Below are 26,793 nucleotides of genomic sequence, written 5' to 3'. Positions count from 1 at the left end.
TAGCAGCACGCGTACAGCTGCTTCTGAACGATCCAGTGGAACCGGAGGGGGTTGAAGAGTACCGTAAATTAGAGGCATCCGGTTTTCGGGTGGCGGGATGGATTAGCGTGACCGTTTCCGGGATCGCTCCACGCAGTTTGTACCGGATTTTTATGTCGAGGCCGCGATCGTGAAATGATCTTTCTCGCCATCGGCTAGAACGATCGTCTGGGGTTTTTTTTTATCTCGCTAGTCAGAACAGGAGTGGAATGAAGTAGCGAAAAATCAATCCCAGGTCTATTTTTTTGATAGAAACGATCTCCGAGTTTTTTTTTGCGATGGTGTGATTCCATCTGGCCCAAACACTTTTGAAACCATACTAGAAACCCAGAGGACTAATTGGAAGTTCGTTTTTCTGAGTCGCGTTTGCGAACACGACTCTTTATTTGGTTGGGAACCATTACGACGCACTTTACAATTGCGTGACTCTGGTCTATTAAACTAACTGCTTTGGGGAGATGCCAATCCAGACACGAGAATCGGGAATAGGAGAACTCTTTGTTGCAGACCTAACACGATCGCAAAATACAAGGTCTTTCAAGCTTTTATGTGGTTTGGACATTTATTGGAGCGATATCTAGAAATTCTTGAGGACATAAAAATTCGCCTTCGGAATCTGGACCACTCGAATAATTTCAAAATCAAGGTCTCTGATGACGATCTGAGATGTTGGATATTGCAAGTTCAGTAGAGCACTAGCTAGATAAAGTTGAAGAGTTAATATTCTAGGTCATGCAATCTAGATTAAGTTCTCTTAGGATCTTAGAGCATAATTTGTACACATAGTTATGTGTCTAATAATGCTTGAATTCTTGGATGAGTTAAGTTGAAGAGTTATCTGATCAAGTCGGTTGTCATGTCTGAGTGTCATATTTTGACTCTACTTCCAAGATCCCGAATTCTTCTCGCGATAGCGGACATAAATTTCGACCAAACTGAGTCTCCAAAATTCCTCCCAATATCTGTGTATAAATTCCACGTCATTTAAAACACACACGCGACTATATCTGGCTGTGGTGGTGATGGTCACGCTTGTGATATCGAGGGCAATATTTCGTCGCCGAAACGCGCGTCACCGGGCCAAATGAAGAGTGACAAACCCGCAGGTGGACACCATCGAGCCGGCGATCATATAAAACGCATGTTTTCTCTTCGTACCTCTCTATAAATAGCCAATTTATGCTTGGTGGTCGATGAAATATGTCTCATAAAGCTTGCCACGCGTTGACCACCCAGTCGTCGTCAGCGCCGCCATCAACGTGACAGCTGGGTGTGGGTCATTTCGTGCCGCCGGGTTCTGGGTTCGGGATGGCCGCAGCTCCCGCAATTCACCCAAATATCGCAAAGTTCCGTGACCCGTGCGCTAGACGATGATCTCGCCACCGTCACCGGGCGCCATCGTCGATCGCGACACAACGCAGACGGACGGTTCATTAGGCGATTGATTTATGTTGTTTCAATACCGCAAAGAGCTGCAACTGTGAGCAGTACGGTTTTGCATGACTCTTGTACCAAAACAACCTTCTCAGCAGAGCACGCATCAACACACGCTCGAAGACCTCATTTCTTGTGACCTACTTTCATCCCATCGATACTCAGTCCGCATGGCAGACTGCTGACGACGGCGGGACGGTTCTGGAAGTACGGTTCAATTCCTCGCCACGGAAACTACCAACTTCCACATGCACTTCCGCTTGGGCTATTCTGGCAAACGCGCGTTCTTGCCACACGACGGATAGAATTTCGCGCTCTTCGCAGCCATTAAGACAATGTGGTTCCGGGGTACTTGAGCGTTCCCATCACTATAAATAGTCCCTTATGTAACCGTGCTTGTGTCCTATTTTCGCCAACCTTCCAGAGAAGGAGGACAGCTCTCACTTCTCGATCCATCTCATCGTTTAGTTGCACTTTAACAGCATGCCAGCCCGATTGCATCTCAATCCTGGGTCTCTGATTCGTGCAACGAAGGACCAGCGGGCTAGAAAATTTATGACAAAATGCTCTTAAGCACCTAGCAACTCTCGGACCGAGTTGGACGGCGCCTTTTTTAGACTGGGAATTAAGCTGCACTTACTGAGGTCGCTTCGTGGACGGTGACCAGTTGCTACAAGCTACCCATAACCGGTAGCAATAACCTTTTCCTTCTCAATTAGTTGCGGTGCTTTGGCCATCAGCTTCCGCACAAACTGCAACAACTTCGAGATGGACCTAACCCAACGCAACCTGGGACGCTCAGACGCGAAGACCCGGCGACGGCGCGATGCATAAATCATACTAAACGTTCCGAAACCGCAACCGCCGCCGGCAGTCTCGCATGCCTGCTGAACGTGGTCGATGAAGATTTCATCCCTTAAATTGTGTCGCTTTGATCCGCTTGAAAGCGATGAAGTTGGAAAGGCAACACTCTTATTCCCAATGGTGGGGGGGAGTTTTTGGGGAATAAATTACAACACACCAAGACACCTTCAGAGAGCGCTCACCGGTCGACGAAGGTGGATTTAATTTTTGAAATTTAATCGACACAATAACCATCAACTGTGATGTTGTTCTCGCTCGGCCCAAGGATGAGGATGAGGATCGCCCATAAAATTAGAAGAGGTTGAGATAGAGGTTGCTGCCGGTCGTCTAGCTTACGCCTGGGTATCGCACACGTTGCTTGCGTTCTTAGGTTATTGGCAAAATATTATGACATTAGAATAGATGGGAGCAGTTACGCAGTGTTGCGTTGGAAATGGGTCGTGAATTTTTACACATTTTTTGGTGGCCATTACTTTAATGTTCTGACACATGAGGCATAGGGGAAGATTATTCTCTCACTCTTTATAGCTCCTGTTGAGTGTCTCACACACTTTCTGGTGACAATTGTGTGTAGTCGCAATTTTTATGTTAACTTTTTTAATGGCAAAGAAGTAATCAAAATGTAAAAAAATAGATTTTTTTTTTGGTTTGGGGTTTCAACGGCACTTTCAAGCAATCATCAGTCCCACATGTGGGGTTTTGCTTGATTTTTTTTTGCTTTCATTCTCTATCAGAACATTAAAGAGAGGCCATATGCTTGTTGTGGTATCTCGTTAGCAAACCACAATTTCTGCAACTTGTAACCATTCAATTGATTTTTTTGAGTGTGTCTGCATTTCTATCGGCACAGATGGGCTAAAACGAAAAACTCGTTCTAAGCAAATCAATGGCCTGTGCGCTTTTCCCAGCAGACAAAAATAATCATTCTTCTCCATAAGCTCTTAACAAGGCACCTTTATCTGATGGATTTTACTTTCAAGACATTGTGTCAAGCGAATTGCATACTTTGCGGCGTAGCTTGCTTATTTTATCAAGAAGATGCTCTAAGCATGTGCAAAATGTTAAAGTTGAGATTTAGCTTTAAAACTCTCAACTTTCCTAAAAAAAAAGCTACACAGAACTGACGATTATTTTTTACTGCTCCGACCGGAATGACTGAAGGCTTCAAAAGCTCGTTCGCGTGTACTTTAGATCTGACATTCGATAGCGAAATGTGCCCGTTTATGCATCGCAAGCGCTTCACAACCTAACCAAATTTGGGTGCAGATGTGCAAACAGCAGGAAAAAGAAAGAAATCCTTGAAGCATTTAACCATCGGGATATTGCGCCATGAAAAACCCAACCCGACAAACGCTCAATCGCTTTATTTGCGTGCGGAGAATTGTGGTTGTGTTTTTTGTCAGAACTTCAGGATGTTTAAGTTTCTGTTTTTATTTTTGTTGCTCGTGTGTGTGTGTGTGTGTGTGTGGAAAAGGCAATCAAAAGTTGCGTTTCGTATTGTGTTTCAAACTCACTCAAGCCCGTGGATTTTCCCATCAGAAGTCAGCAGGTTTCCCACGCCGGACCGCAATGAGCATTGTGAAAATTGATAATCTTTGTTTAGGTAACCGGCATCCTGTGAGGGCTTTCCGTGCAAATAGCTCTTTCGATGTTATTAAAATCATTCGCTTCCTTCGCAACCTTATTTGCTGAGGTCGCACATCTCCCGGTGTTGGCGCACCATCTCAACCCACCGAGTCTAATCGGCCACAAATGCCGGACACCTGTCCGAGGCCGTTCTAAGTGGATCGGAAACTTGAGTCCTAAACTGCTTCTTTGTTACCCGGTTAGAGAGCAAGATTGCAATCAGCAAACGTCAGCATACTTCAGAGCACGCAAGATGACGGAACGCGCGCAAAAAAAGGAGGCAAATGTCATAGCCAGTTGCGCCGCGAGTCACAGCTTCGCTACGCGGGACATCACTGCGTGTCTCATCCCTTTTGTCTCTCACACCGTCTCACATTGTCTCCGGGACATTCGATACGCACACGACCACAATGCTCAGCCATTTGTTGACATACCGGGTTTTATTGAGGTACCTGCCGGCGGCGGCAAATGGCAAAACATGGTGACAGTGTGTGCAACGGCGATGTCAAAACAAGCTCCGAGCATGTTGAAATTTGATCCAGACCTTTACCGGACGTGTGGTATTGAAGCGATCCCGTGAGCGACCACCTTGCTAGAACCACCTTATAATGATCAGGTTCCTCGGTAAATAGCCCCAGCGTAGTGACCTATTTCTTTTGCAACGAAAAATTGGAAACAATACCGGACAGGCGCCTTAAAACATTCTCCACAAGTTTGCACACTCTCCAGGTAACGCAACCTAAATAAACTTCCGCAAAACCCAATTCCATTAGCACCGACATTAGGTACCGGAAACGGGCAGACGAACTGTTAAAATCAATGTCAGTAGTTGTGGTAGACAAAACCTAGAAACTAGAAACTAGTTAATGGCCCGCCAAGAACGGAACCAGCACACATCGACCGTTGTGCCAAAGATGGTCCTCCTGGTGATGAAAGTTAATTCCAATTGACATTAAGACATGAACCGAGCCATCTCATATTAACGGTAGTGCGACGGTGTTATTATGCTGATCAGGTGACCGCAAACCCAAAACTCACCCCGAAACGGTAGCCGCGCTGGCTGTCACTAGGCATGACACCGTTTTTATGATTAATATGCAGTTATTTATCACGGCTACTGCTACTGCTGCCCCTGACCCGATCTGCCCGCCCAGTGGAGCGACAAGCTGTTGAAGAGGTTCGTAAATCGATCGATCGAACTGGTTTCGACAGGTGGCTTTTATGGAGGTGTGGTGGTGGTTTCACGGCTGCTGCGATCTTTTGCATTGATTTTTTGTTGTTGTGTGCTTATTGTGATGAGATGAATTGAAAGTGATCGGGGTTGGGTTTATTAATTTTGATGCTTGGTTTGGGCGGCAGGACTTCGCAATTGATGAACTTATTTACGAGTAATTGCATACGAGATAATATGAAAGACAGGAGTCATTTTTCTGTGTGAGATGCTGTAAAAGTGAATGGCAATATTCGATCGCCCTGGGAGCAAGAAGTTTATGAAGCGAACAATTCAATTCCTTCATGAAAGAGACAATAATATGTCGGGACTAATCAATATCTTGATGACCTTGCTACTTATTTATTTATTTATTTATTTATTAATTATTACGGACTGATGCCGTATTGTCACCACCGCATGTGGTGACTGTGAATTATATTCACGAAAAAAAAAGCAATTAACAAAATTAACTAGGCATTTCCTCCTAGTTATTTGCCATATCCCGGGCATGCTCGGTTGTGACGGATGATGGGTGGTTGTTGTCCATTTCTATTGGGTGGGTGTGTGTGTGTTGTAGGTTTTTTGGTCCGGTTCTATTGCTGTGGCTATGGTTTCGATGGGGGTTGGTTCGCTCCGGTTGACTATTGCAGTGTGTGATGTGGGTCTGGACTGAAACAAACAAGCACAGTTATTTGGACAGTACAAACATGAATTTTTCTGCGTGCAATGTTCTCCAAGCAGCCCAGCAATGTCACAGCCCGTGATCGACCAAGTCAACATCGAACTCAAAAGCGATCGGCGGATTCCATCTCGCAACAGCTGGAGTGACTCCACTGTTTACGAGGCTGTACCCGCCGACCACTCCCGCGCCCAACGCCAACCCAGGCGACCCCGCTGTACCAAAGCTGGACTGACTTGGAGCACACTACTACAGACAAAAAAAAACACAGGTCTGCCTCCTTTTAACGGCAGTAAGAAAATTGCCCTCGAAAGCAATTGCTCCGTCAACGGATCGCACGTTGCACAACGTCAAACATTTACAACAAAGACAACACAACACATAACAAAAGGAGTGGCGGATGTGGATTGGAAGGATAATAGGGATGCGGAATCAAAGGATGAGACCGTTGTCTCTGGCGAATCGGTAGATGAGCCTCATGTAGGCGAGGTCTCTAGTCGCCAACACTTCCCTTATTTCTATACCCGGTCGTCTGCCGATGCTCTCGACTGCGCCTAACAAGGAGGGTCTTGCAGTTTCAAACTCCACGCAGGACCACAGAAGGTGATCCACATCGTGAAATCCGTCACCGCAGCCACACACCTTCGTCTGAGCCAGAGTTATACGCTGCAGATGAGCGTTCAACGCGAAATGATTCGACATAAGTCGAGACATCATGCGTATGAACGCCCGGTCTACAGAGAGCCCACCGAACCAAGGCCGCAGGGACACTTGCGGAGAGATCGAGAAAAGGAATCGCCCGAGATCATCCGCCTCCCACATGCTCTGCCAGCGAGACAGGAAAAGTTGCTGTGGTAGACGAAGAAACTCTCGGGCCGAGATTGGACGGTCGTAAAATGCGCTTTGTTGGACGCCTGTTTTGGCCAGTGAGTCTGCCTTCTCGTTGCCGGGAATTCCACAATGAGAAGGTACCCAAATTAGCGAAATCCTGAACGCCTTGTCGAACATGGAGCCAAGCAATTCTATGATTTTAATGACCAGGAAATCCTGACTCTTAACAGCCTTCGGGGATCGTAGTGCTTCGATAGCGCTAAGGCTATCTGTGAAGATGAAGTACTGATCCGAAGGTCTCGCTGCTATAATCAATAGTGCGTACAAGATTGCGGCTAGTTCTGCGGTGTAGACACTACACGGCTCCCGCAATTTGAAAAATGCTTCGGCGGACTCACTAAAAACACCGAAGCCGGTGCCTTCCTTAGAGGATGATCCATCAGTATAATACTGGCTACTTTGGTCTAAATGGCCATACTTATCCCTGAAAATGCCCGGAACTACCATCGGGCGAAGATCATTCGGTATGGTCTTAATTTCCTCGTGCAACGAGGAATCTGTTGTTAAAAGGGAACTGTAGGTCTCAGGAAGGGCAGCACGGTTTAATGCCTGTGGAGCGCTAGGATGCACTTGTAGGGCAACAAAATCTTCGTAGACTTTCAAGATCTTGCTCTTAGAACCTGTCTCTAGAAGCGCTTTAAAATTTTCTTCGATCAAGGGATTTGATACTGAAGAACGGACTAGAAGGCGAAGCGACAGCATTTCAAAACGAAGTTTTAGCGGCATCACTCCGGTCATCACTTCTAGGGACATGTTGTGTGTGGATTTCATGCTCCCTAGTACGAGTCTAAGACAACGATACTGTAGCCTCTCTAGTTTGAGGATATGCGTGTTGGATGCCCAATGGAAGCATATGCTTCCATATTCCAACACGGATAGTACCGTTGTCTTATACAGTCGCAGTACGTCTGATGGATGTGCGCCCCACCAGAATCCTGTGACTGTCCTTAGAAAGTTGATTCTTTTACTGCATTTTTGCACCAGATGGGTGATGTGTGTACTCCAGTTTAGCCTTGAATTGAACCAAACACCAAGGTACCGAAAATTGTCGGTAGTTGATATCTTTTCACCGTACAAAAAGACATCAATTTTCGGGTCAAATAGTCTTTTCTCCCTGTTTTTCGTCGTGTCGCTGAAAGGAGAAAAGACTACCATCTCAGTTTTCTTTGCAGAGAACTTGATACCAAGGTTTTCAGACCACTCGGCAAGGTTGTCCAAAGTGGTTTGTAAAGCCAGTTGGATTTCGGCGGCGTCCCTGCTTGCAAAAGATATGACGCCGTCGTCTGCTAATTGTCTAATGCTGCAGTTCGGAGCTAGGCAAGAATCTATTTCACTGACATAGAAGTTATATAGCAGGGGGCTCAAGCAGGACCCTTGTGCTAGTCCATGGAAACTGGTCCGCTTTAGTTGCACATGACCATTGTTGAAACTCATAGCTTTCTCCGACAAAAGGTTGAACAGAAAGTTGTTCAACTTTGGACCCAGCCCCACATTTTCTAATTTTTGACTCAGCTTGTATGGTGATACTGAGTCAAATGCCCCCTGTATATCCAGGAAAATAGATCCCATGTTCTGCTTGCGTGCACGAGCAAGCTCTATTTCTGTAACCAGAAGGGCTAAGCAGTCATTAGTACCCCTGGCTTTACGAAAACCAAACTGGGTATTTGAGAGAAGGTTGTTCGATTCCAACCATTCTTCTAACCGAAAAAGAATCATCCTTTCAAGGAGTTTCCTCAGACACGACAGTAACGATATTGGCCGATACGAATCGTGTCTTGATGGCGGTTTGCCAGGCTTCAAGATAGTGACAACTTTCACTTCTCTCCACTCTTGCGGAACGCTGTTGACCTCCAACATATTGTTGAAGATGCGTAACAGACGTTTCCTCCCTATGTCGGGCAGATTTTGAAGCAATTTGCTACTAATCTGATCCAGACCTGGGGAGGAATTTTTGCTTGATAGGAGAGCAAGTGACAGCTCTACCATTGTGAACGGTGAATCCATCCTAGGGTCACTACCAGGCGCATGTTGTGTAAAGCTTTGCGCAGGAACGAAATCGGGACAAAGCTTGTGGGCAAATTCATACAGCCACTCGACAGAAAAGCTTTCGCTCTCATTGATGTTGTTGCTGTTTCGCATCCTTCTAGCCATTCTCCAAAGCGAATTAAGTGAAGTGGCGGGGTTTAGATTATTGACGTATCTACGCCAATAACCCTTTTTCTTCGCCTTCAACAGGTTTTTGCACGTTCTCTCCAGTCCTTTATATTTTTCATATAAGGACCTCGAGCCCGTGTCCCGGAAGGCTTTAAATGCCTCACGCTTCTTGGTGAAAGCCGCTTGGCAATCCTTGTCCCACCAAGGAGTGGGAGGTTTTTTAAATGTCCTTGCTTGGTGGGAGCGCCTTGTTTGGGCCTCAAGGGCGCACTTGTTTATAATTGAAACAAGTTTTTCGTACTCCTTGACAGGAGACAAATCTTCCAAGTCAAGTGAAAGCGAAGCGGCTATTAATTCGCCGTATCTCGTCCAGTCGATGTTCCTCGTTAAGTCACATTTAACGGGGATTCCTTCTACTGGACATCCTCCCTTGATGTAGGAAATTTCTATCGGCAAGTGGTCACTGCCGATAGGGTCCTGGATCACCTTCCAACTAAAATCCAGGGCCATTGCTGATGGACATAGAGACAGGTCCAGTGCACTCGCCCTACTTAGAGGTGTCTGCATCCTAGTTGCCTCTCCTGAGTTAAGAATTGAAAACCCAAATCTGTCGCAGAAATCTCGGATGATAGGAGTGCGAATGTCATCCTTTTCGCACCCCCAGTCGATTCCATGAGAGTTAAAGTCTCCCAGGATCAAAAGCGGTCCAGGCAAGACCACTGCTAAATTTCCAAGATCCTCTTTGAACTTTTCAATTTTTTCTTTTTCATTATTGGCTATCGGGGGGATATAGATGGATGCAATTGTCACGTGAAGAACGCCCAGTTTTGCCTTAACTGCGACAGTTTCTATCATTTCTTGTCTAGGGGTGTGTATTCTGGTGAAAGTGTGACTCTTTCGAACACCAATCAGTACCCCTCCACCCCTAGTAACGCGATCTTCACGGATTATATTATATCCCGGGAAGGTTAATTTAATTTCATCCGATAGCCAAGTTTCACAGAGGGCAAACACATCGCAGTTGTGTTCGCCCACTAATGCTTTAAAGGAGTTTAGCTTGCCAAGTAAACTCCTACAGTTCCACTGTATGATAGTAGCCGTAGGAGCCATTAATCATCCAAGCGGACCATCATACTTAAGCATGGCCATTGAGCCAGCCACTGTTTGATCATCCCCTTTAGGAAAGGAAGGGCCCAAGTTGCGATCATGTGCAGATGCTGCGGGAGGTTGAGGGTCAAAAGAAGGGACTCAAGGATCTCGGACAGGGACGGGGTGGGAGTTCTCGGGAAGCTCATGGGCTCCGTCGGAAAAGCCAGGCTTTCCACTGGGGCTTCAGTCCGAGAAGATCGCTTCTTCTTGGGCTGCTTCCTGGCAATTTGGGGGGCGGGAGTTTTGGGATCAGCGTCACGTTTTGGACCGGGGGAAGAAACTTTAGCGTGGCGCTGTGGTGCCAAAGGTCTATTTTTTGTTTTAAGGACCTTCCGCTGTACCTTTTTATAAGGCACTCTCGTGGTCTTTACCGATCTCAGTGGCACCTGTTCGGGTGCAGTCGGACTAGGCTCGCCATTTGCAGTTGTACCCAAAACTGCAAAAGGGTTTGTTGCGTTTGCTCCCTTGAGAGCATCGCTGTACGAGCCGCGTGCCCGCTCGGCTACAGTTTTTGTCTGCTCCTTCTGGAGTTTCCGGTACACAGGGCACAAGGCTACCTCATGCCACTCCTCCCGACAATGCGAGCATTTTTGGGACGGCGCTTTGCATTCCTCAGTAGTATGCGCCCCTCTGCATTTACCGCAGCAAATCTTGCGAGTGCAAAACGGATCGGCATGCCCAATCCGGCTGCACTTCGAACAGGTGGCCACCCTTGGCACGTATGGCCGGTTGATGGGTATCCGGAGGCCTTCTAGGATGAGGGCCTGCGGAAGTACCGTTCCCTCAAACGTGATCCGGAGGGAGGAGGTCGGAACATATTTTTTTTCATCCTTTGTAGAGGGGTCAAGCTTGAATAGCTTCTTCACCTCAAGCACTTTAACTCCTGGGTACCTGGTGCTTGAAATGCACCCACCCCAAAGTTCAAAATATCCTCCTCCGGATAATCGAAGTCCTCGATTACGCCGGTCACTTCAACCAGACTACCGGGAATATAAACCCGGTAGTGCTCCGTAAAATCTGAATCAGCCGCAATGACGTTGGCTTGAGCCCGGTCCTTTGCGGTGACCCTGATCTTGTTCGGGCGCATCCGAAACACGTCGGCAACGCCCGGGTATTTCTTAAACAGCTGTGCCGCGATCGTCCTTACATCGAGCTGTTTTGATCGCGGCATGAAAAAAACAAACGGCTTACCCTCCCATGACGGCGGGTAAGCACGAGCTCGATGCTCCGATAGCGGCTCGCTGTTAAGGGTCAGCGGGGAATTGCTTGCCGGCGGGGCACTGCTCGAGGCCTTCGATGTTGAAGGCCTCTCTTCTAGGGCCACTTTTTTCGTGGCTGGGGCGGCCTTAGGGCGACCTGGCTTGCGTTTGACCTCCCTACAAGGCCCAACATCCCGATCCGACTCGGACTCTTCCTGCTCTACCCCCATGGTAGAGCCGGACACAACGGAAGGTTTAGGAAGAGGGGGAAAAAAACTCACCGTGGGAAACGATGCACAAATAAACACACACACAACTACACACACTCACTGGCTACCAACGTCGATCGATGCGACAACGCAGCGATGATACGCTCGCTTATCGCAACGATCTACAGGTGCACACACTCACAACACTAGACACAAACGTCGATCAGGGCTAAGCGCCGCTCGATCGATAGTACAAACTCCGAGCGAAAGTCGGAGAGAGACGTAAACAACGATTAGCACGCTACGCGTAATCTCGTGGGCTACGCAATCGCACTCGAGAGAAATTATCACTATCTGCTTTTAACAAAAAACTCGTAGGAGCGCTTCCAAGCGATAAGCATCCTCTCGCTACGGAAGCTGGAGGCAGACTGACCTTGCTACTTATACTATCAAAATATTTTTATTAATTTATTTTAAATGTAAATTCGAAAAATGTTAGGAAGAAATAGAAATGATAGGGAAACGTTATCCAAAATTGACCCCTAAGTAGAATTCCTTGAAGTATTTGATCATAAAAATCGGAGCTCTAGGTTTGAAGTATTTTTTCCTTAAGTATTTTACCAAACATATAAGGCCTCTCTCTGCGTTATTTTCTGGAGAATTAAATATCACGAGGGAACCGATTATCGGATATTGATAGAGAATCGAACCCATTCCGCCTGAGATACTACTCTCCCGCCCTATCAGCTTCGGCAATTCAACTCACCCAACCACTGTGCTGGTTTATTCTCGACTCTATCAAACCGGTATTTCGCAAACACTTCATTTTGATCGCCGTCGCCGTTCTTCGGCCATGCAAAGTGTTTGCATTGTTGCACACGATACTTACGCACCCATTAATCACACCGCACACCGACCAGTTGAAAGTGTCAATTCGTGCAGGTTATTTAAAAAAAAAAAGTGCTGCTCCACACTAACGAGAGAACAAATTCATAACGCCCCAGTGGCCTTTCCAATCATAGCCACAGGGGGGCGCCTGCTTGTAAAAAGGCAACAGCTCGAAAACGCCTGCAGGAAAAATGTGCGCCCAGACGGGTGAAAGCATTTCGGAAGTTCAGGTGGAAAATTGCAGCCAAAGCAAGGACGGGGTGAGAAACGTGATCACGAGCCCCCCCCCCCCTCATCCTCGGTTCATTGTGCTCCACCAAACCAATCAATTACGCGCGTTCCTTCAACCGAACGAAAAACGATCGGTCAGTCAGATCGGGCGGTCGGTCGAGATTCGAGACCGACAACTGTGCGCGAGGTGTGAATTATAAATCGCGTTCGCGATCAGTTGGCAGCTGGGGAAGTCGGGTCGAATTTGTTTTTTTTGCTTCCCTACGGCTCGTGGCACTAGTTCGTACTCGCGCATATGAAAGCTTATGTTGTGCCCATATTGCTTTCATGCTGTGAATTTTATAAATAACAACAAAAAGCGAATAAAACAAAACGAAAACCCCCGGAGCCAAAACTCTCACACCCCGAAACGATGCTACAGAAGCTTGCTGGCTTGCTTCGCATGCAGGGAAGGCAATAACGTGTATCTGGAGCAATGGATCACCTTACACGTGAGTTCAGATCACGCTTTGAAGTTCGAAGTCGATCTCGGTATGAGTGTGATAAATGAGGGTGAAAAGGAGAAAGAGAGAGAGAGAGAGGGAAGGCAAGTGAGGTGAAAAGCGATGTGTGTAAAGTCGATCAGTTGAGCTGTGTGCGCAGGCAGGAAGGAACAGTGGAGGTAATGATGAAAAATGACGGACAGCAAGTCAAGGGTCACCACCGGCAACAAGGCTGACGAAGCCGGCTTAAGTCGGATGCCGGCTGTTAAGTGGTGAGAACCGGCAGTGCGGGCACTCACTCTCACGGGTTGGAGTTTGGTGGGCTCCACAAAAACGGGAGAGATCTCCAGCATCCGGTGAGAGAGTGAACGAATTGAGCTTCAAATCTCCCTCATTGACGAGATCAGGTAGTGTCTCAATGAGATGGTTTTCGAAAAAAGCTAATTATTTGTAGGACAATTCATTGGGTAATTGCGCTATCTATTAGCTAAACTACTTAATCTTGTTTCCTTTATAGAAGGGGTTTACAAATGACAACCTGTTGCTGATCATCTCTTGTGGTTTTTCCTTATTAGATGCTGTAGAACTTTAAATGGTTCTCACATTTTGTTTTCTGCTCTGATTCTCTCATCTCTCGCTGTCAAGTTTGGGTCATGTTGAACGATAATGAGAGATTTTTTCTCCATTCTTTTCAAGATGCTATGGAAGCAGGGTTGGAAAACTGTTCTGGAAATATGGCTAAATTTCCTTTTTTCCATGGTATTTTTCTTTCTTCATGAAATAAATTTATTTAATTGTAATTTAAATGTTCATTATTTTAATTTATTAGCACATAGGTATTGCTGATGAATAATAAATAATTGGGTGTTTTTACATTACTGTTTTATAAATATAAAAAATGACAGAGAATCAGCACTATCAAAACTATTTAAAATATTAAAATTGACATAAATTTTGCTGTTACTTTACTTGGTAATCGGTGGACCACAGCTTTCAATATAAATTTAAACGTAAAGTTAAAGTGGATTTTAAATCAGGTCCGTATCATGTTATATTCATCAAACATTTTTATAAAAAAAACCTCTCAGAGGAAATTAATTATTTTCAAGAAGCTATTCAAGTACACAAAAAATAAAATAAACTAAAAAATAATTTGGTGATGAAAACCCCAAGCAAAGAGATTTGTTACTATGATAAAAAAAAAAACAAACTAAATAAAGGAGTTATTCTAATGTAAGCTAGCTTTTATTATCAAACAAATGTTATAAAGATATTAGAAAAAGCTAAAAGAAATTCAGGAGAAGTGAGACTCAACCATCATCGAGCGCACGTCTCGTTGAGCAACCCTGCAACAACAACATTCGATACCGGTCCAGCACACTCGCCAGTCAGTCAGTTCTTGTTGAACCGCGCAGCTCGAAAGGTGTGCGTGTGCAACCCCCCAACGTTCCGTCGGTCGGATTCGAACGCTTTACGCCGTGTTAGCGTTTCATTGTTTTGTTGTTGCGGTGTGAACGAAAGGCAACAGTGATCAGTAAGTGATCGTGGCTTGAATGGCCGTGCCTTATCGAAGGTCACCATCGCACGTGAAAACCGGCGCACGATAATATCCTCCGATTTTCGGTATCATATGTCCCGAAGTGACGGGTGACAAGTGCGAACAAAGGGCGACAGCATCCGGTGAGGGAGATCTAGAGATACATGGAAAGGGGGGACAAACCCTCGTCGCCATTGTCGGTTGCGTCACGTGGAAAATCGATCACACGGCTGGGGTAGAGATTAGGTGTCGAAGGTGCTGTGGAGTCGATGCAGCCTAAGTGTAGTGAATGTGACGCCGGTAAAGTTACGACGAAGGAAAAGTGATCTTAATTATGACGGGGCACGTTCACTCGTGCGCGTTCTGTGCCGGTGTCAGAGAGTGCGTTTAGGGCCACTTGCGTTCTACTGTATCATTCTCGCTTGTGTGTTATAATGTGTGCCAGAGCTTTATGAGCTCTTAAAAGCTGCTAAGTGTGACGTCAAAGTTATCATACCGCTGATGTGAAGATTTTTTGTACAGTTTTATCTTCGTAAGTTCATAAAACGGGCTAAGCTCTATAGAGGAGAGCTTGTTAACATCCCTAGAAGAGTGCGAGAGTATAGCCGCATCTCCCTCAAATCATAGATCAGCTGATTTATGACACGTTCCTCTGATCGGTTGGTCCATCTCGAACGCCGGTATTACCCGGGGCCACTAAAAAAGTGAAAGATTTATCTCCTACCCGGCATAAAGGACCCACCTTGTACCCTGGTGGTGGTAGTAGTAGCGTTCTCCCATTTCCTTTCCCATTTGTTTTCCCAATTTCTCGGCGTGAAAACAAGTCTTCATCTATGACTGGGCCGCCTCATAGTCGACGATCGGCAGCGGAGCGGGCACACTGTTGAAGATGAAATCCCAAACCAACGGGAACACAACCCAACGTCCATAAATCTCCCCCAGGGCCCCTCACTGTATGTGTGAATGGTGACTATATGCTCTTCGCTCAGGGTTCCTGTCGCATCTTGCTTTCCCGATATTTGCCGGAAGACGACCTGCCTGCTGCTGGCGATGTTGATCGATGTCGCTGTCGATCGGGGTTTCTTTCCCAATCGCTTTCCGCTATCTAATTGCCGTTGCACGTTCCCCTTCTGATGACGACCTCTGGCGAGGATTGGTGGAATTGGGCAAAACATGCTAAACAATTCGCACAACACAAAAAAAAAAACAGATTGCCAAACAACGATGTCATTTCGTAATCAGAACTCACGGTTATGCAAATCGGTGGCGTGCAGATTTATGGTCAAACCGTTTAGGTTTTTTGTCCCCCCCAGTTGCGGGTCACAATCAGCAACTAATGAGCACGAGTACGAGTTGGTGATTTTTTCTTCTCGACTTTTGTTTTCCTACCAGAGACGAAAAACACCTGGTAATCTGGTGGTTAAGAATGGTTGAATAGCTTTGTTTGGTTTGAAGTATATCCAGAGGAAAAAGTCGTGCCATTCCTTTTTTTAATGCCTCGTTTTCTTTCCGTTGGGATGAATTTGTCCCAAATTTCCATACACCCCGCTTGGCTAGGAAGAAATATGAGTATGATTGATTTCTTGCAAGATTCAGCAAAAATAATAACAAAAACAAGTACGTCTAGCTAGCGGACAGGTTTTTCGAGTGTGTGTGATTTATTTGCAGCTCGATCGGTTTGGAATAATAATTAGCAAGCTCAGGTGCAGACGGCGTGAAAGGTTTTTTATCGTAGATGGCAGGTTAGAATTAATAGGCAAATATTTGACATTCATTTATTTTGGGCCTTAAAAAAGGAGGAAAAAGGATTTTTAAGGGGATTCTGAAAAGTTGGTTCAGGAGATCTCCTAAATTTAATATAATAATTTATCTGCTTTCAATTGAGGTTCAGTTAGAAATATTAGGAATATACAAATGAGTTTCTGAAGAATTCTAGGTAACAAAATATATTACCAAAATATCTACCTTATTAGCTTCTACTTTCAGTAGGCAATAGCCCAAATCAGCATGGAGATGTCGGCTCTGTTCCAGTAAAACAGGAGCACAATTTAAATAATGTTACAGATTGTGTTGATCTTTGCAGCTCATAATATACAATGCTGTATTGGTCCCACCAAGTACAGAAATTGACCTTAACGTTACTTTTAACTATTTTTATAGAAATTTTAGAGGATGCTAAAGCTTCCAAATGTTAACGTTCTGATAGGACTTGTCAGTGCCTCAGATGATAGGCTAAGCAAGACTCAACAGCTCCCCTGGTGAGGAGAAGTTCTTCTCTGGGGCATTAGTCTAACATCAAAACCCTTAAATTGTTCAGGCTTTCTTGAAGATAAAAATGAACGAACCGTTTAGAATTTTATAATTGAGCTCTAAAGAATATCTATCCAAAGGACCAAAACGAACAAGAAGTGGGTTAAATTGGAACATTCAAACTGAGGTTAACACATGATACCTGTGGCTAATTAGCCCTGTTTCGAATATTTAGAAGGTATATTTCAAAATACCATAGCATCATGCACTCTTGCGAACATATTTTCCTCGCTCTCAGTATATGAAAAAGGATGTTTTACCTTCGCCAGCGCATTTCGCATTTAACGCATCACTGTCTCTCAAACAAAACACTTAGGCAACATGGATGACCCGATTCCATTGCCTTGTGCTCACGCATTGAAACTTGAAAAACTTGATCAATTTTACGACATCGTGAAAATTGTGGCGAGTGATTAGAATTCCAGCCACATAGACGGCCGCCAGTCCAGTCCTGTCTGGGAAGCTCCATCGCAAATGATTCTGTCGAAGGTAGCGCGATCGTAAAAAATGTATATAATCCGGACCTTGTTTTACCGCTTCTTTCCTGTATTCACACGGTACAATTACATTGGCTTGGGCCTCCTCAAGCAGAAGCAAAAAAATGCTACTCCGTCTACCAACGTCCGGAGAGAAGGCTCCATTAGACAAAAAAGCCAGACAAGGTGAGATGAGCGGACTGAACGGCAGGAAGCAGTCGGGTTCTCATACAAAAAAGAAGCATGCAAACGCAACTGCACGGCCTGCGAAAAATCAGTGAACGATAGCCGAGTGTGTGGTGATTGTCTTGGGGGATTTTGACTTTGTTCACGCAGCTCTGCGCGCATCAGCAAGGGGAAGCAACACATTTTCCAAAAGCGCCACCATCCCCCGGTCGACCGATCGTGGGTTAAACGAGAGCATGTAAAAAGGCACTTTTTTTAATGGCCAAGGTCGCCGACACATCGAGGCTCCATGATGGAGCTGTTCACTCTTGCTGCTGCTGCCGACGTAGTCTTCGACCCGGTTTTGCAAGCGTTATTTGCGTTTGCTTTTGTCTGGTGGAAATTACGAGACGGCAAACTGGAGGGAGAACGCTTGCGAAGATCCATCAGCGAGATATTCAAACTGAGAAATTGACAAATCCTTGGCCGTCGACGTTTGCAGCTGTGATCGGGACACTCCGAGTGCAGTTTGGCCCGATTGCATGTTAGCTTTGGCCGGCACAGTCATCAACAAACTCCAAAATGGCACGAGAGTGATTTATGGCCTTGCAGTTAATTGTTTGTTTGCCGGTTCTGCTCCGTTCCAAAGTTTGTTTGGGTATTCCCCCTTCCCGTAAAAGCCAATCGCGTGATCGCGTACCGATCGTACGGTGCTGTCCATGTCCTCCAAAAAACACCGGGAACGACGAACCAAAGTCCAGCGAGTGTTAAATGAAGATTTGTTTATTTTAGTTTAATCAGTTCAGTGATCTTCTCGTGGTCCGAAACGGAAAAACCCTTCGACCCGTTCATAACTTCAATCTGTTGAAGTTCTCCCAGTGAGATGTGATGCACTCAGTGCGAGAGATACGAAGTGTTGTGAGCATGTTCGATGAAGCCATCATATATCTTGTGCAGTTTGTGATCGTTCCAATTCCGTTGGCTTGCTCCGAGAGTAAAAAGGTCAACAGCGAGTAATTAAAACCTCTTTTCAATAACGCAAAGTGCTTGAAATGGATCATCAGTGAAATCCTCCTTACGCGATCTTCGAGCACATGGTTCAATTAAGCCTGAAAGTGTGGTGTTCTTGGTGCTTCACTCGAAAGGAAAGAAATGTTGTTACACAATTGCCCCATGTGCTGTGACGGTAATTACTGTGACTAAAACGCTTTATTGTAAGGCGACGGACAAACTGGGACATCTTCGAGCAACCGGCAACCGTTTCGGAGCTTAGCAGAGAGAGTGTGTGTAAGTAACCAATTGAGATCTCCAAACACCGTCTCCAGCCTGTCACTGTGGGAGGCATTGGTCCGGTCTTCAAATTTCCTTTCCCTGGTAGCGGATACGGAACTGTCCGTGTCTTTATGGGTCTCGCACCGGCCATTGTCACGTCACGTCGAACATGGACACATTGTCTACGCCATATGCATCACGGGCGCTCAGGACCAGGCTCACAGCATGCGATAGTTTATGAAGCGGGCAGGGCGCACAGACCATTATTTGACTTGATGGTGTCGTGATCGTGTGCTGCGCCGTGATCTCGTCGCCGGTGGCTTTCGCCTTTCGAAATAATGCAGAAATAATCGCTAATGGTTTCTTTCTACCCGAGACACCCGAGATCGGTTCGATCTCACCATCACCGCTGCTTGGCTCCGTCCGTCCCGGGGGAAAGACACCGGTCGAAATGATCTAAATTGACGCTTCATGAAGCGTGTCGGATTTCAATCTCCCATTAGAAGTCTCCGGTCGCTTCCGAAAACAAGCAGATGAAGGTGAGCTGATGCACCGAAAGACCACGGAAGGAGAAGCAGAGCAGCTTTTGTTGTGGAGGGTAGTGAAAAATGACTGCATAAAATATCGCTCCCGATCGCGCCAGACCTGGACGGTGGTGTAATATGACGAAGGACGGTAGTAAGAAAGAATCGGTCGGTTTATGGGCTAGCTATGAGTAGCATGAAGTGATCGTATCTAATGCTATTTTCACTTAGCACGCTAAGTGAACAAGATTACGATTTAATCGAGACCTGTTAGAGTACGAGATCTGATCTCATCTCCGGAGTACTTTGCATCGGTGACAATCATTACGAATAGTGCGAGTTGGGTTTATACAATAATCCTTACTATTATTTGCTCATCTTATTGGAGCTATTAGGGCAAACAATTGTCAGCAAAACGTCTTTGGAGAGCACAGTGACTTTTGGAGAGTAAGGCTATTGAAGATGCGATCTTGGGAACAACCTCTTAATTGATGCACCTTAAGGTCCTTGGACTCAGACTTCTTGGTCGAGTATTTTTAACTCTATGTTCAAAATGAGTTAGAAGTCTTAATGACAGGACCTGTTTTGAATGTCATCTCCAAAAGACTATGAGTTTGAAGCTTGCTTGAACCCAGAAATAAATCCCCTGTAGTTGAGTACTTGATGAGAGGGCCTTTTGAAATTTTCAGGACCTGTAAGAACTACACGTCTTGAGCTTAGAGGTTTCCTCGTAATAAACCTTTAAGAGTTGCTTTGTGTAGGGTGTCATGCGGATGGCGTGACATCAACTTCATCTCAGCTATTCGATCACGTGTCAGAATTTGATCACTCTGATTCCTGATATCTTATACTGGAGATCATTCATCGCTCACGTATCTTTGATCAACAAAGACAACAGAAAAGCCACCACAATAGACAAACATAATGACAGTAATTTACTTACCATCAATTATCTAACAGCTTCAATCAAACATGGACGACCTGACCTGGCGATCACGTGCAGAAACGTGAGTTTTTTTTTTGCATTCACCGCCACCGAACGGTATTTCGGGCAGGAACTCCAATGCACTGCCAGGTTCGTGTCTCACCCGGCGGTTCCGGGAACAGCGAGGTAATGAGCCAATGAATGGGTGGAGTGTACATTAAATTATTGCTTATAAATTTGTACCGGACCTTCAGCCAACACTGTTTTTTTTCAATTACAACTCCGTTATGGGTCTGTTTCGGGGACGAGACACACTGTACGCGCACTATTGTTTCCTACCAAATATGGCGAATGGCATTTTCGGTGAATGCGGTGACAAACCATTCCATACGAACCTTTTTTTGTTGAGCCATTTGTCTTCCATTTAAACTCCTGTGAAAGGGGGAGTTAATGTCCAGCGTGGAAAAAAGAAGTTTCACATTCCGCAATCCCAACACCATCACTTCATTGTTGCAGTGTCGCGTGTCTTTAACCGTGTCGCCGTGGGCTTCAGATGGTCCAAGCGACCGAACGATGATCAGCACGTTTATCCTGTTCGTTTCGTTTCAATAGCGTACCGTACCGTGCCGGACCTTTGCCAAATAAAGCAAGCCCAGGTGTGAAGAAGATTGTGAAGAAGGCTCCACCACACGTACGTATGAATGTCATTCTTATTGTGGTGGAAATAAGGCTTTCAGCAATAATAAATCGATTTAGGAGATGAAGATGCGACGATGGGAACATACTAATGAACATTTTCGGGGGGTTGTTTTGTTGCTGTTGTAAGGAGTTCCAAGAATGTGTGACGATCGAACACCATATCAATTTATTTCTGTTCTCCTAAGTCCTAAGCTGCCAAGCCCCAGCCTAAGCTGCCGGATCAAGACCACCCCAAACGTTTAGTATGCAATGATCTTAGTTCTTCACATTTTCTTCCTTCCCCCCTCAACTTAACATTGCTCATCGAGAAGCAATTTCCGTTCGAAACGGATCTCGATCGCTCACCACCGAACCCAACCCAGCACTTTTATTTATACACTTTTTTATATTTACACACGCCAACATATGTTTGTGCCCCGTTCGTTCGCTCGCGCGATCACTCGTTTCGAACTGCTGCTCGTTTAAAATGTTAATGATAATAGTATTGACTTCTTCGCACGGGACTGGTCGCGTGAGAACCGTCTCTCGCGGCCCTGCGACACATAACCCACCCACGAGGCCGTTTAATGTAGGCAAATAAATTCCGCTGGCCAGAAGACCGCTTTCACGGCTTCTTATGGCTGGTCGGCGGCTAGCTTGTGCCCACGGTTAGCTTCGAGAGAATAAAGAAACACAGAAATCTCCCCCCCTTTTTACAGCAATGGCATTATTAAACGCCAATCGCATATTGTTCAACATCATTAAAAAGACATAATTTACGCATTTCGTTGTGGGTGGGTGATGCAGCGGTAGGTAGCAGCGTTACATGTTCCCGCAGGATGAGGCAGGAAACATTATAGATATTCCTCATACATTTAATACATCCCCAGGTGGCATTTTAACCCGAAGGAGGCTAAGAATAACGATCGAAGCTTTGAAAAAACTAGCGTTGTAAAGCAAATTGCATAACTTCAGGAGTTTGTTTCAGCTAGTTGAGAATAATTGAAGGAATTTTATGCAGTAGAAAGATGCAAATTATCAGTAAAAAGGTAAAGATTTTGAAAAATAGTAAAAAATACGTTTAAGAACTACTTTTGATAAACATATTGCATAATTTTAGGGGTTTTGATAAATCACTATCTAATTTTAAGAAGAACATCTCACCGAAAAGATATCAAGTTTGAATAACATGTTCATAACGATTTCCTTCCTCCTATTAAGGCTTGTCTGCTGGGAATGCGTATCGGACTTATTCCTCTGTTTCTCTGATTCTACTTTCATTGGATGGCTTACAAGAAGAGTGGCTTTTCATAGAACCTTTTCCTTCACCCTCAACTCTTCAACTTCTTTCCTTGCATCGTTTTCATGGTCGAATTAAAAAAAAAAACGTGGGACTATCTCAAACCATGGAAGTCTCAACCATGCGAAGCTGCTGCTTCTCGGATGAATCATAGTGCCCTCCCTCAAGAGCCGCGCGTTATGCTCCTGCGAGACCAAATGGTTCGTTTCGGTACGATCGACGAACCCGCTAACAATGTTACGGTACGGTAACGCTCTGCTATATGGTTGCCCAGCTGCTTGTTATGATTATCGAAAGAGCAACAGAACCCAAAAAAAAACACACACGGTATATCCTAACCGACCTCTCGAACTTGCGCTATCACCTCTTTCTACGGATTACTCGGATCATCTCGCGCTTTATTATCTTCTTGCTCGTTTACTCGGCTGCATTCTACTGCATTCTGGCTGATGCGCTCGCTAAGCATCTTGTTTGGAATGTACACATATGGAGAGATGGACGGGCTCACATAAACACGTAAACACGCGACATTCGATGAAATGCATCCCAATGTCGTCCTCTTCCCTATGCTGCTTTCGGCCCGCTTCCTTGCGGTTACGCTCTATCGACGACGGGACGGAACCGGCGGTCATAGAAAATAGGAATAATAGGCAATAACTTATTGTAAATTCACCTTTCGTGATATGGGAGAAACCCCAGTCGAGACCTTAACAGCTATTTGGATTGTGTTCGGGCGCGACATTCGGCAGGAATGGATAGAATGCACAAACCAGTGCTAGTTTGATTTGTATATGAACCTTCGATTTGCCGCCCGCTGTCAAAGCTTTCGGGCGTGAATCCCGCCGCGGAAATCGTGCTCGTGGAGATAAACAGAAGAAATTCGCGAATTCTTCGTGACTTCCCTGGACTTAATGTGTGTGTGTGTGTCGGTGTGTGCATCCGCTGCTTATGATGCGCACACGGTATGGACATAAATTTATTCTGCATCTTCTTCGAGTGCGAGGCTTTTTCGTGCCAGTATGAATGGAAGGTGCTTGCTATTCCGTTAAAGATTGGTATTCTGGAATGACATTCCTTCGAGGACGGTAGTTAAAATATATTTCCGATTCTCGCCGCCCGATACCTGGACGAAATCGTGATAGCGTGTTCCTCTGTTCCTGATTCTGGATCCCTTGCAGTTCTAGCGCCTCACACATATTACTGCGAGATCTCTCAAATTACACTGTTGGATGGCACTACAATATTTAATATTCAGATAGTAAACACATGTGTTTTAGCTAACTGTTTTAATAATCATTTCTAGGAAAACTGCACTTGATCCAAGTTTCCTGAAGAATAAAAAAGTGGGATATTTAAATTGGCATCTGATCCCAGTAAGAACTCATATCTAGAGCCTACAAAACCAAGCTTGCAATAAGGTAGAAAAGTCAAACAAGATTCAAGATCCTCGCAAGGATATCTCTATTTTATTTTGCAGTTAAAACTTGAAACCTTAAGGATTCTTATGAAGCTTTTAAATAAATCGTGTAATTGTTCAAACATCCTGCTGAGTTCTGAAGTAAGACTTCAAAACCTAATTTGAGAACCTAGACCTAAAACCTTGACGACCGAGTAGGATATTCCTCTCCTTTAATCATACACTGCATAACTTTGCAATCTGCAAAACTGAATATGATTTGATGGACGCCCTAGATTAATCTTTACTGGATCTTCTGAGCTGCTTTTACTTCAACAATAGAAGAACATCTTTATCAATTCCTTCTGGAGCTACTTTCAACCCCTCTAGAACTAATCTTTAAACGACCAGTAATTCTTACACCCCCTTTCTACACTTACCGATAGCCACCATCATCACTCGTCTTGCCTGCATGTTTTAGCATCAAATCCAAAAAGTCCCCGCACAACACACTTTAACGACCTTTTATTTTCATAACGCTTTTTACATCGTCCTTCACCGTTGCCGAACCATTAATACCCGTCGTTCGTTGCAACTCGCCTACCAACAACAACGACGGGGACCAACATACATCAACCACACTATGCATTTGCACCGAAAGCCATCATCAACCATAAACCACCGCCAGACGGACATCGCATCTTTGCGTCCTTGCGTGTGATGTGTAGCCCACAATACTACACTGAAGATGGACCCGAGTCTGGTGAAGAGTTTGTGGTGTGGTGAGACGACTTTATGCTCCATTCTATTAACCGAGACAAATGCAAATTTTTCATCCACTTCCACTGTTCTGTCGCCACACAATAAAGACATGTTGCTCAGCAACGCCCGAGAGAGAGAAAGACTCGCTTCTGTCAACGCGCGTTGTTGTTGGCTGCTTTTGTTGTGCTCCTGCAAGCCACGGTTATCACCATTTCACACTTTGTCAGCGATGTTTTACCACCTTTCGCGGATGCAACTCCGGTTCTATATATCAGAAAACGTTGGCAATAATATCTCGTTTGTCCGGGGGGTTTTTTTTTTCTTCCACTTGCTGTCGGCATCCAGACACGTTTAGAACATTGGCAGACCACCAAACAGATATCGGTGTAGCTCTTGATCCTGTGGTTTTTTGGGTGAGTGGAGATATAAATTTTCATACACCGTCACCGGCTTTTCTCCACCGGTCCACACCAGCCTCATAGAAGCCACACACGATAACGCCGTGGACCGGGTTGTAACCGATATCGCAATCGCGCGCCCGAGCGACTCGAAACATGGTCCACCAAACGTGATTCCACGTGAGGGGACTGGCTGGTTGGTTTGCAACTAACAATTGGTCGCGGCACGCCAGAGCGATACGCCTGTGCTCGGGAGCCATTGTAAATTGGTTGAAGATAAATGGTAAAAACGCGTGTTTGCTCCCCAAAAAAACAGAGCCACCGGTGAAGCTAGCGCACACCCTTTCAGGCAATTCAGGATAGGAGGCCTCTCCCTCAGAGGCCTCGTAGGGCAATATCGGCCCCGAGGACCACACATAGATCTCGATTCTGTGGTTTCCGTATTTGGTGTGGTGGCCGTGTACTGTGCGAATGCAATTTGTGATCGAACTTTTGCGAGCGGGATAAGGTGTTTTGTGTTGTGAGAGCCTCACCGACCGTGCGAGGCCTAAACAACAGGCGGCATTTATGTTTTGTGCCAAAGTGGTTCACAGATACGGGCCCGAAACGTGCAGAATGAGATCGCGCTTTCGGTGTGGACCGGTGGTACATCCATGCTGTACCAGTTCGACCTACGCTAAAAGACTTTCTTTGTAGTTCTTCGCTCGAAACAAAATGGCATTTAAGAGGTGATGTCGGCTGAAGAGCTCGCGAAGGAACAACACTGCGGAACAAAAGTTCATTTGGGAGTTTAGCTTCCTGGCGCAAAAGAAAATTAACCAAAAAACACGAAGAGAGGATTGTTCGCCCACAAAGTACCATGTTGTGCAATTGTTCCCTTATTGGTACTTTATCTGACATTAAAGAGATATGGTGTGGAATGAAAACCGGAAAGCTCGCAACTCTTCGGATCAAAGAGAGTATGTTGTATTCGGGTTTTTTTATTCAAGCAAATGATAAAAGCTGTTGCAAATTGATCGTATAAATCGACCCACAACTCGTTGGGGCTGCATCCCCCTAAAAAAAAAAAACAGTTCAACACCGAACAAGCCAACTCGTAAAAGCGCTTGCTCTGCCTTATTTTATTTCATGCTTGTCGTAAATTTGATAAAAGCGAACACCAGGTAGCAACATCAGGTAGTAACATCGACGAGCCTTCGATTATAGCCGATCAAACGGTTTAAACGGTCAATAATTGTATCTGGTCGTAAATCCGCTTAAATACTTTCGCGATACTACGAGAACACCACCACCGTGCCCTCACCGGTCCTCACTGCAAAATTGCTCTCCGATACTTTAGGGCGGACGGTGTGTGATTGACAGACAGAACAGGATTAATCGCCTACGGGCGGCGTACGCGAAACCTCAATCAATCGATCAATCGATCAAAGACCTTAAAAGCCTACAACGATGCTAGCGGCTCCACCAAAAGCTTCACCGGGATGTGTTTTGTTTTTGTCGTCTATCGTTTTATTATCTCGAGAAATCAATCCACCACCACACCTAGCTTCTCACAGGTCTCATGGCAACCTGTTGAGCATTAAATTCCACCCCGCCTGATAAGCCTCCAAAATCCTGGAATCCTCCCCCGAGGATTCCGACTCCTAGAGAGGAAATTAATTGTGCGACGTTTTCCAGGGAAACGAAAAACAAACTACTTGCCACAGTCATTTGAAACACAACCCACCATATCATCGACGAGAATCGATAATCGATGGCGACGTTAAACACGCCAATTAGCATGCATTAAATCGAGTCGAGAGGACGGCTCGAGCAAGCATGGGACACCAATATAGCTGCTTCTTCGTTTTGTTTTGCTTCCCCAATTTCTTTGTGCATGGGGGAAAGTTTGCATTAATCACCCTATAATTTAAATTGGTAGGTTGGTTGCTAGCTTGTTAATGTGTACCCCACGGGGAACACTGGAATAAGAATGTTGGAAGAGAGTTTTAA

The 26,793-nt window shown here is 45.3% G+C and overlaps 1 protein-coding gene across 10 annotated transcripts in view; it reads left to right on the top strand.

Annotated features, from left to right (window-relative positions):
• Positions 1 to 26,793, top strand: part of LOC118510785 (protein sickie) — a 292,680-nt gene that overhangs the window by 118,004 nt on the left and 147,883 nt on the right. Inside the window, exon 1 of one of the 10 annotated variants that reach the window (XM_036053081.1) lies at positions 18,818 to 18,833. The exons of the other annotated variants lie outside the window; for them this stretch is intronic. The gene's annotated coding sequence lies outside the window, so the exon portion shown is untranslated. Of the gene's footprint in view, positions 1 to 18,817; positions 18,834 to 26,793 lie in introns of those variants that run through there. 10 annotated transcript variants of the gene reach the window in all.

This window comes from Anopheles stephensi, chromosome 3 (genome assembly GCF_013141755.1).
Source record: "Anopheles stephensi strain Indian chromosome 3, UCI_ANSTEP_V1.0, whole genome shotgun sequence".
Classification (NCBI taxonomy): Eukaryota; Metazoa; Arthropoda; class Insecta; order Diptera; family Culicidae; genus Anopheles; species Anopheles stephensi.
This window is presented reverse-complemented; position numbering and strand designations above follow the sequence as displayed.